This window comes from Schistocerca nitens, chromosome 7, assembly GCF_023898315.1.
Source record: "Schistocerca nitens isolate TAMUIC-IGC-003100 chromosome 7, iqSchNite1.1, whole genome shotgun sequence".
Classification (NCBI taxonomy): domain Eukaryota; kingdom Metazoa; phylum Arthropoda; class Insecta; order Orthoptera; family Acrididae; genus Schistocerca; species Schistocerca nitens.
In genome coordinates this window covers 581,525,250-581,536,293 of record NC_064620.1, presented here as the reverse complement: position 1 = coordinate 581,536,293, position 11,044 = coordinate 581,525,250, and the positions used below count along the sequence as shown (strand labels likewise).

At 43.2% G+C, this 11,044-nt stretch overlaps 1 non-coding gene across 1 annotated transcript; it reads right to left on the bottom strand.

Annotated features, from left to right (window-relative positions):
* Positions 1–2,327: 2,327 nt before the first annotated feature.
* Positions 2,328–2,445, bottom strand: LOC126196012 (5S ribosomal RNA). The gene has a single exon (XR_007538634.1). It is a non-coding gene; the product is annotated as a 5S ribosomal RNA (ribosomal RNA).
* Positions 2,446–11,044: the final 8,599 nt, after the last annotated feature.

Sequence of the window (11,044 nt, the reverse complement as noted above, 5' to 3'; positions counted from 1 at the left end):
CAAACTGACCTTCCCCGAAGTCGGCATCTACCAGTATTTCCATTCGTCTCTAAAGAATTAGCGTTAGTATTTTGCAGCTGTGACTTATTAAACTGATAGTTCGGTAATTTTCACATCTGTCGACACCTGCTTTCTTTGGGATTGGAATTATTATATTCTTCTTGAAATCTGAGGGTATTTCGCCGGTTTTATACATCTTGCTCACCAGATGGTAGAGTTTTGTCAGGACTGGCTTTCCCAAGGCCGTCAGTAGTTCTAATGGAATGTTGTCTACTCCGGGGGCCGTGTATCGACTCAGGTCTTTCAGTGCTCTGTCAAACTCTTCACGCAGTATCGTATCTCTCATTTCATCTTCATCTACATCCTCTTCCATTTCCATAATATTGTCCTCAAGTACATCGCCCTTGTATAGACGCTCTATATACTCATTCCACCTTTCTGCTTTCCCTTCTTTGATTAGAACTGGGTTTCCATCTGAGCTCTTGATGTTCATGCAAGTGGTTCTCTTATCTCCAAAGGTCTCTTTAATTTTCCTGTAGGTAGTATCTATCTTACCCCTCGTGAGATAAGCCTCTACATCCTTACATTTGTCCTCTAGACATCCCTGCTTAGCCATTTTGCACTTCCTGTCGATCTCATTTTTGAGACGTTTGTATTCCTTTTTGCCTGCTTCATTTACTGCATTTTTATATTTTCTCCTTTCATCAATTAAATTCAATATTTCCTCTGTTACCCAAGGATTTCTACCAGCCCTCGTCTTTTTACTTACTTGATCCTCTGCTGCCTTCACTACTTCATCCCTCAAAGCTACCCATTTTTTGTATTTCTTTCCCCCACTGCTGTCAATTGTTCCCTTATGCTCTCCCTGAAACTCTGTAGAACCTCTGGTTCTTTCAGTTTATCCAGGTCCCGTCTCCTTAAATTCCCACCTTTTTGCAGTTTCTTCAATTTTAGTCTGCAGTTCATAACCAATAGATTGTGGTCAGAGTCCCACATCTGCCCCTGGAAATATCTTACAATTTAAAACCTGGTTCCTAAATCTCTGTCTTACCATTATATAGTTTATCTGAAACCTGCCAGTATCACCAGGGTTCTTCCATGTATACAGCCTTCTTTTATGATTCTTGAACCAAGTGTTAGCTATGATTAAGTTATGCTCTGTGCAAAATTCTACCAGGCGGCTTCCCCTTTCATTCCTTAGCCCCAATCCATATTCACCTACTACGTTCCCTTCTCTCTCATTTCCTACTACCGAAATCCAGTCACCCATGACTATTAAATTTTCGTCACCCTTCACTATCTGAATAATTTCTTTTATTTCGTCATACATTTCTTCAATTTCTTCGTCATCTGCAGAGCTAGTTGGCATATAAACTTGTACTACTGTAGTAGGCGTGGGCTTCGTATCTACCTTGGCCACAATAATGCGTTCACTATGCTGTTTGTAGTAGCTTACCCGCATTCCTATTTTCCTATTCATTATTAAGCCTACTCCTGCATTACCCCTATTTGATTTTGTATTTATAACCCTGTAGTTACCTGACCAGAATGGTTCAAATGGCTTTGAGCACTATGGGAATTAACTTCTGAGGTCATCAGTCCCCTAGAACTTAGAACTACTTAAACCTAACTAACCTAAGGACATCACACACATCCATGCCCGAGGCAGGATTCGAACCTGCGACCGTAGCGGTCACGCGGTTCCAGACTGTAGCGCCTAGAACCGCTCAGCCACACCGGCCGGCTACCTGACCAGAAGTCTTGTTCCTCCTGCCACCGAACTTCACTAAGTCCCACTATATCTAACTTTAACCTATCCATTTCCCTTTTTAAATTTTCTAACCTACCTGCCCGATTAAGGGATCTGACATTCCACACTCCGATCCGTAGAACGCCAGTTTTCTTTCTCCTGATAACGACATCCTCTTGAGTAGTCCCCGCCCGGAGATCCGAATGGGGGACTATTTTACCTCCGGAATATTTTACCCAAGTGGGCGCCATCACCATTTACCAATACAGTAAAGCTGCACTCCCTCGGGAAAAATTACGGCCGTACTTTCCCCTTGCTTTCAGCCGTTCACTGTACCAGCACAGCAAGGCCGTTTTGGTTATTGTTACAAGGCCAGACCAGTCAATCATCCAGACTGTTGCCCTTGCAACTGCTGAAAAGGCTGCTGCCCCTCTTCAGAAACCACACGTTTGTCTGGCCTCTCAACAGATACTCCTCCGTTGTGGTTGCACCTGCGGTACGGCTATCTGTATCGCTGAGGCACGCAAGCTTCCCCACCAACGGCAAGGTCCATGGTTCATAGGGGAGGAATAAGGGGAGCCAACAGCACCCGGCGTTCCAGGCGGTCACCCATCCAAGTACTAACCGGGCCCGATGTTGCTTAACTTCGGTGATCGGACAAGAACCGGTGTATTCAACATGGAATGGCCGTTGTCTATAGTTTTAATTAATTTTCTTGTTTTGTAAGCAAAGACAAACATTTGACCAGAAGGATGTGTCAAAACACAGCTTCACGCGAAGTGAAATGCAAACCGGAGCGGCGTACGACTTAGCTGTGCGCACTCAACAATACATGCTTACATCAGTACTAGGCAGGGGACATTGACCTTGCGCAAGCGCAACAGCCTAACTCAAGGCGCAACCAAATAGAAACGCGAAGCTGCATAAGTATCAAGCCCAATTTCAAAATAAATAATAACACGTAACAACTTTATTTACTATCAGGGAACGAAAGAATATAATATTACAATTATATCAACTTGCGAAGTTGTGTCAATACTAAAATATATACATTGTAACTAGAATTAAAAGAAACTATTACAACGAAACATACAGGACGTGTTAGCTAACAAAAGGATAAGATACCGGAGGCGATGTCAAAGTAACTTTCTTTGCAGGGTAAATGAATAAAAGGAATACAAATGCAAGTAAATAAATATATAAGCAAATAAGAAAGAAATATGAAAAACGTCTGCGAACGAATGTGATGACTGAGTATATGCGTTGCCTATGAGCTACGAAACACAATTAGTTTATAAGTTAGTTATAAGTTTTCTATATTGCAGTGACCAGTGCATCGACTCGGTGTAGAAGAAGTTTACGACGGATGTTATAGATACCAAATGAAAAAACGGGCAGCACCTCAAAGAAATGATTTAGTTATTTGTATGTGTATGTGTATGTCTTCGTCATCAAGTAAGTGAAGAATAAGAATATACATTGTCGCAGTGTAACTCCAAATATCTACCCAAACCTACTGAGTACAAAGTGCACACAAATACAGAGGCATGTCATCTCAAATAAAACTATTCGATTCATATCGCGTCGCATGCGAATATAAACTACGACATTTCCACATAATCGTGAAGAGGTAAGCATGATGTAATGCAAAACTTTTGCGTTATGAACACAAAGCAACACGTAAATAATTATAAGCAACACAATGGTATATAGTACATGAGTAGTTAATACGTTTCGGTTCCATGAAAGAGGAGTTTCCTGATAAGTGATTTAAGAATGGACGAATAGCATTTCCTTAGTAGTCCATAAACCAGTTGAATAGTATTCCTTATTCCCTCCCCAACGTAGGAGGCGGCGCCAATGCGTAGTTAAGCCAGCAACGCGAAATGTAGAATCCTGATGTAAATGTTTTTCTCTGTTTCTAGGAAAATATTAAACTCTCATTATTGATGTATGCATGATGCGAAAATAAAATGTGGATGCATTAAATGTATATATAGTAACACGATGTAATGGAATGTAAACAAGTTACTCGTATTTATGTACAAAGGAATTTTTTTAAGCTAACAAACAAACTATACTAAGCAGCAACTGTAATTGAAAAACGAATTTTGTAATGTTTTTGTGTATAAGAATTTTCTACTTTTGATACAAATAATGGGTGGAATGTCAGCCTTAGACGTAAGCCTTTGTAACGTGCATTTTTATGTCAAAATGATTATGTGACTTTATGTCTATATCGAGCAATATGTAAAAGCTGAACTTGAGAAACTAACAGAAAGGGAAAAAACCTCAAGAACTAAAAACAATTCTCATGCCAAAGTGAACGACGAAGTAGATAGTGGTATCCAAACGAGTGTGCAATAGTACAACGGATCAACTGTGGTAATGTCATGCTACGCAACGTCTGATATATTAATTAGCAAACTACAATTGTGCAAGCATCACTTACCTTGACGTCGGGTGTTGATGTGCAGTATTCACCCCACTGAAAGTGAGGACATGACGGAGACGATCCTTCCCGGGCTGTATCAAAGGTGAATTATCTGCCGCAGCATCGGTTCTTGGAGAACAGACGCACATGCTCCACACTCACAATGGAAGACCACGTCACAGCAAATTATTCAACGGACAGTACGGCACACAGTTTGAAAGTGACAATAAAGCGGGAGTGGAAGCGCGAACGACCATACACAATAATGCGTGGGCAATTAACGGCTCTTGCCCAACCAACAAACATATTTCATGCGCATGCCCACAGAGACTGGCAATGTTGCCAAAGTGACAAGTAGCCGCTCTAGCGGTGCTCTCATGTAAATACTTAATGAACTATCACTCCAAGTATAAGTTATGTATTTCCTGCAAGATAATGTGTTAGGAAGACTAGCTGACATCAGAAACCCAAAATACAAAGGAAAATACGCCGACAACTAAAGGTCATTGTACCCCTTTCGGCAAAATTTAAATTTAAGCTGTGCGAGAGTGTACAAAACACAATGCGCCTCCATTGCATGTCACTGCACAGTGTGGGGGCAATTGTATAGGTACATAAGGAAAAGCACCAACTAGCTACGACAAAAATTTAAGACCAATGATAATAATCATTAGCGCAGCCGCTGTAAGCGTCGATAAAGATATATTTTGCTACTCCGGAATGCGAAAAACAAGTGATAAAAACTCCATTCAATTTTTTGTCAACCATTAGAGAGACTCTGTCTTCAGTTCTCGTATCGAGAAGATGTATTCCTTGTGATACAATGTATTGTCTGAATAATAATCTTATGAAAATATGAAATCTTAGAGTTCGTTTTCGTGCAAAACCACGAAAGTTTTGTTTTCTTCCGCGGATTATCCCAAGGTCATGTCAACAAGCTGCCTGCATCAGAAGAGGAATTCCGATTAAGAATTAATATTATACACACTGTCAAGAAAGAGAAAAACTTATGGCGGAAGAAGACGAATATAACCACGGGTACCAGATTCGACGTAAGTTCACGACACCACTGGGTCACAATTTACGAAATTTGAGAATTAAAAGAAAAGACAGTTTATTTGCTGCAAAATTCATAAAATCAAATATATCAATAGTATAACATAATTTGTTTAATTATATTTATTTATATATATAAAATTTGCACAAGCCCGTCGTTTATTTTCGTCATCGCTTCTTAGATGTATCAGCAGGGAAGAAAGGCTGCGACCACATCTTACGCCCTTTTCTCATCCTTGCACTCCATTCTTGACCTTCCATTATTCATGCTCCTTCTTGGTTCTTATATGCACTGCACATTACCCGTTTCTGCCTGTAATTTACACTTATACTTCTGAGGATTTTGTACGCCTTGCACCATTGTTTACTGTCGAAAGCTTCTTGCTAGATCAAATGAAGGTGTCTTCATTTTTATTAAGTCTTACTTCCACCACCAAGCGCAAAGTCAGAAGTGCCTCTCTGCTGCCTTAACCTTTTCTAAGGACAAACTAATCTGTATTACTAAACCGCAAAAAAATGCTATCATAGTCTACGTATTAAGAAGTACAATCTTACATCAAAAGTTTAACACAAACAAACAAATACTCGCACTTTCTTCATCTAATATTTTAGAATAAGATCACTTAGCGACTTCCATCAAACTTTACACATAATTTGAAAACTTTAAGAACTTCTTCTCCCTGATAACCCCACAAAATGATGAAAGGAATAAAACTGCCGCCTCAGGCATGACGCTTTAATTTATTACTGCTTTACCAATATCTCTATCCGCAACATGCTTTGCAGACAGAATTCGCGCACATCACTGGTATTACTATTGTACTACACATAATTGAGGAGCTATGACGTCATTAGATTCATCAAAAACTAGCTTTTGCTGAAAATGAAGCACAAATTACCCACACTATATTTATTATTAAAGTAATCAGACGTCTGAAGATGTTTTATACGTAAGATTTCGATTCTTGAAAGAACCAGAGGTTTGCTACTTACCTCGATTTTCTTCTGCTATTACTGTGAGATAAAAATGGAAGTAAAATTAAAGAGATTCAAGTCACACGGAGGCGTTCTTCCTGCACATCATTCGCGACGGAAACTTCAGAATTGGTCCACTGAGCTTCATGATAATCTCAGATCAGAAATGCAATTCATTGTTAAAATTAGCTCCATATAAAACGCTGGTGTATTAATATTAATTGTAGTTTCATTGTCATCAACGTATCACATTTAGAAAGATACTGGATATATCATGGAACTACAGTTGAAGAGCCAAAAATTATAATTCATATAGTCAAGAATTCACGAACTTAATACTGCAGTTTGGCAGGTGTAGGATTAAGGCAGCTCTAGGCTTATAGTACGAACCATCCCGGCATTTGTTTGATTTAGGGAAATGTCGGAAAACCTAGTTCACGATGGGCAAATGGGCACTAGAGTTTCCATCCTCCCGAAACAAGACCTTCTCTTTCAAACAAAGCAATCTGACGCTCTGCACACATAGTATACTATCGTACTACACACTACAGTAGTGTGTACTGCAATTCTTTTCCTGTTTGAACAGTTTTTGAGGGAGCTAATTCGTGACTGGAAACGCAATTGCAGCACTGCTCAGTCATTTCTGGACACAGTTCTCGGCAGTGCATTACACGCTACTGTATTTCATAATGTGAAAATCTAGTGCTACACTCGTCGTGGTATATACTATCCACAAGTTCAGTGGCGTAGATACCTCGGAGTGGTTGGTGGGTCACGTCGTCCATAAACAGCCTTTTTCAATGTACCCCTTGCACGTTCGATAGGGTTCATGCCTGGAGAACATGCCGGCCACTCTAGTCGAGCGATTCCGTTATCCTGAAGGGAGTCATTCACAAGATGTACAGGATGGGGCACAAATTGTCGTCCATGAACACGAATGCCTCACTAATATGCTGTCGATATAGGTGCACTATCGGGCGGAGGATGGCATTCACGTATCGTACAGCCGTTACGGCGCCTTTTATGACCACTAGCGCCGTACGTCGGCCCCACATAATGCCACCCAAAAACAGCACGGAACCTCCTGTAATTCCAGCCTTCAGCCGTTAATCGTTTGTAACACTCCTTGTGGCCTTCACCTGACAAATTACACTCCTGGAAATTGAAATAAGAACACCGTGAATTCATTGTCCCAGGAAGGGGAAACTTTATTGACACATTCCTGGGGTCAGATACATCACATGATCACACTGACAGAACCACAGGCACATAGACACAGGCAACAGAGCATGCACAATGTCGGCACTAGTACAGTGTATATCCACCTTTCGCAGCAATGCAGGCTGCTATTCTCCCATGGAGACGATCGTAGAGATGTTGGATGTAGTCCTGTGGAACGGCTTGCCATGCCATTTCCACCTGGCGCCGCAGTTGGACCAGCGTTCGTGCTGGACGTGCAGACCGCGTGAGACGACGCTTCATCCAGTCCCTAACATGCTCAATGGGGGACAGATCCGGAGATCTTGCTGGCCAGGGTAGTTGACTTACACCTTCTAGAGCACGTTGGGTGGCACGGGATACATGCGGACGTGCATTGTCCTGTTGGAACAGCAAGTTCCCTTGCCGGTCTAGGAATGGTAGAACGATGGGTTCGAAGACGGTTCGGATGTACCGTGCACTATTCAGTGTCCCCTCGACGATCACCAGTGGTGTACGGCCAGTGTAGGAGATCGCTCCCCACACCATGATGCCGGGTGTTGGCCCTGTGTGCCTCGGTCGTATGCAGTCCTGATTGTGGCGCTCACCTGCACGGCGCCAAACACGCATACGACCATCATTGGCACCAAGGCAGAAGCGACTCTCATCGCTGAAGACGACACGTCTCCATTCGTCCCTCCATTCACGCCTGTCGCGACACCACTGGAGGCGGGCTGCACGATGTTGGGGCGTGAGCGGAAGACGGCCTAACGGTGTGCGGGACCGTAGCCCAGCTTCATGGAGACGGTTGCGAATGGTCCTCGCCGATACCCCAGGAGCAACAGTGTCCGTAATTTGCTGGGAAGTGGCGGTGCGGTCCCCTACGGCACTGCGTAGGATCCTACGGTCTTGGCGTGCATCCGTGCGTCGCTGCGGTCCGGTCCCAGGTCGACGGGCACGTGCACCTTCCGCCGACCACTGGCGACAACATCGATGTACTGTGGAGACCTCACGCCCCACGTGTTGAGCAATTCGGCGGTACGTCCACCCGGCCTCCCGCATGCCCACTATACGCCCTCGTTCAAAGTCCGTCAACTGCACATACGGTTCACGTCCACGCTGTCGCGGCATGCTACCAGTGTTAAAGACTGCGATGGAGCTCCGTATGCCACGGCAAACTGGCTGACACTGACGGCGGCGGTGCACAAATGCTGCGCAGCTAGCGCCATTCGACGGCCAACACCGCGGTTCCTGGTGTGTCCGCTGTGCCGTGCGTGTGATCATTGCTTGTACAGCCCTCTCGCAGTGTCCGGAGCAAGTATGGTGGGTCTGACACACCGGTGTCAATGTGTTCTTTTTTCCATTTCCAGGAGTGTATTTTCAATTTTCTCTTAATGAGGCCTGCAGCTGTCACTACAGCCTGTTACCGTTCGTTAAGATTGTTTTAGAAAGGTTTCAGTATTTTAACAAGCAACTGCCTTCCTTACCTGTAATTCAGGCCTTCAGCCGTTGAGTATTCTGAAAATTGCTTGTGGCCTTCAGGCCCCAATAATTTTGAATCCTTTCTTAATCAGGCCTTCAGCCGTTAATTGTTTGCGACATTGCGTGTGGCCTTCAGCCAACAAATAATTTTCCATCCTCTTTTAGTGGGGCCTTCAGCCGTCACTATAGCTTGTTACATGTTATTAAGATTATTAGAAAGGGTTTTAGTATTTTTTTAAAGTGTAATTGTCACCTTATTTGTAATTCAGGCCTTCAGCCCTTGTGTTTTCTGAAATTGCTTGTGGCTTTCAGCCTCCAATAATTTTGAACCTTCTTAATCAGCGCGACTGCTACGGTCGTAGGTTCGAATCCTGCCTCGGGCATGGGTGTGTGTGATGTCCTTAGGTTAGTTAGGTTTAAGTAGTTCTATGTTCTAGGGGACTGATGACCACAGATGTTAAGTCCCATAGTGCTCAGAGCCATTTGAACCATTTCTTAATCAGGCCTTCAGCCGTTGATTGTATGTAACATTGGTTGTGGCCTTCAGCCGACAATAACTTGCAATTCTTCGAATAAGGCTTTCATCTGCCAGTGTAGTAAAATCTTTAAAATTTATTGTTGAGAGGTTTTTTTAAAAAAAATAAAGTGTATATGTTTTCTGTGCAACCAACGGTAACTGATTAGGCCCCGTCCATACCTTTCCTGCTTCCCATAAGTCCCACGTCTCAGTGATACTACGGAAGCAGAAAATAAGTGAGTGTACAGACTGCATTGTTAGCGACATGTTGGAGGAAGTGTTCTCAGCGAAATAAGTTTACACACTTCTTTATTTCCATTTACTGAGATGGATATACACTGAAGAGCCTAAGAAACTGCTATAGCCATGCGTATTCAGATACAGAGATATGTAAACGGCAGAATACGGCATTGCAGTCGGCAGTGTCTGGCGCAGTTGTTAGATCGGTTACTGCTGCTAGAGTGGCCGGTTATCAAGATTTAAGGGAGTTTGATCGTGGTGTTACAGTCGGCGCACGAGCGATGGGATTCAGCATCTCCCAGGCAGCGATGAAGGAGGAGGAGGATATTGGTGTTTAACGTCCCGTCGACAACGAGGTCATTAGAGACGGAGCACAAGCTCGGATTAGGGAAGGATGGGAAAGGAAGTCGGCCGTGCCCTTTCAAAGGAACCATCCCGGCATTTGCCTGGTGTGATCTAGGGAAATCACGGAAAACCTAAATCAGGATGGCCGGACGCGGGATTGAACCGTCGTCCTCCCGAATGCGAGTCCAGTGTGCTAACCACTGCGCCACCTCGCTCGGTGCAGCGATGAAGTGGGAATTTTCCCGTACAACCGTTTCAGGACTGTACAGTGAATATCAGGATTCCGGTAAAACATCAAATCTCCGACATAGCCGAGGCGGGAAAAAAGACCCTGCAAGTACGGGACCAACGACGACCGAAGAGAATCGCTCAACGTGACAGAAATACAAGAGTTTTTATAAAAAAAAAGGGTGAAAATATAATGTGAAACACCAGCTGTGCGTTTGTACTATAATATTTCACAACACATGTCACTTAGCCACATCCAAACCGTTCATTTGTGTCTATTTAGTCATTGTCACATTGTTTTTTATTTAAAGAGTGATCTCCAATACTGAGAACGGAAACGTGTTCATCATTTTACACCTGAAGATGGACGCAAACCCGAAACGGTTCGTGTGTTAAATAACATCACTTTCTATTGTGACCGATAGCGGTTATTGCTCTATACCCTATAAAGTAACAGTCCCGGAGTTCAACTGGATCCCTCATGGATAAAGTCCACGAAAAAAAGAGAGAGTTAGAAAACAAGTAAGTTCAAATGGTTCAAATGGCTCTGAGCACTATGGAACTTAACATCTGAGGTCATCAGTCCCCTAGAACTTAGAACTACCTAAACCTAACTAACCTAAGGACACCACACACATCCATGCCCGAGGCAGGATTCGAACCTGCGACCGTAGCAGTCTCGCGATTCCGGACTGAAGCGCCTAGAACCGCTCGGTCACTTACGCCGGCTAAACAAGTGAGTAAAATCCCCTAAAATTGATTGACTAGTATGAGACAAGACAGTTCACTGGGTTCTTTGGAAACGTTCACACTTGCATCC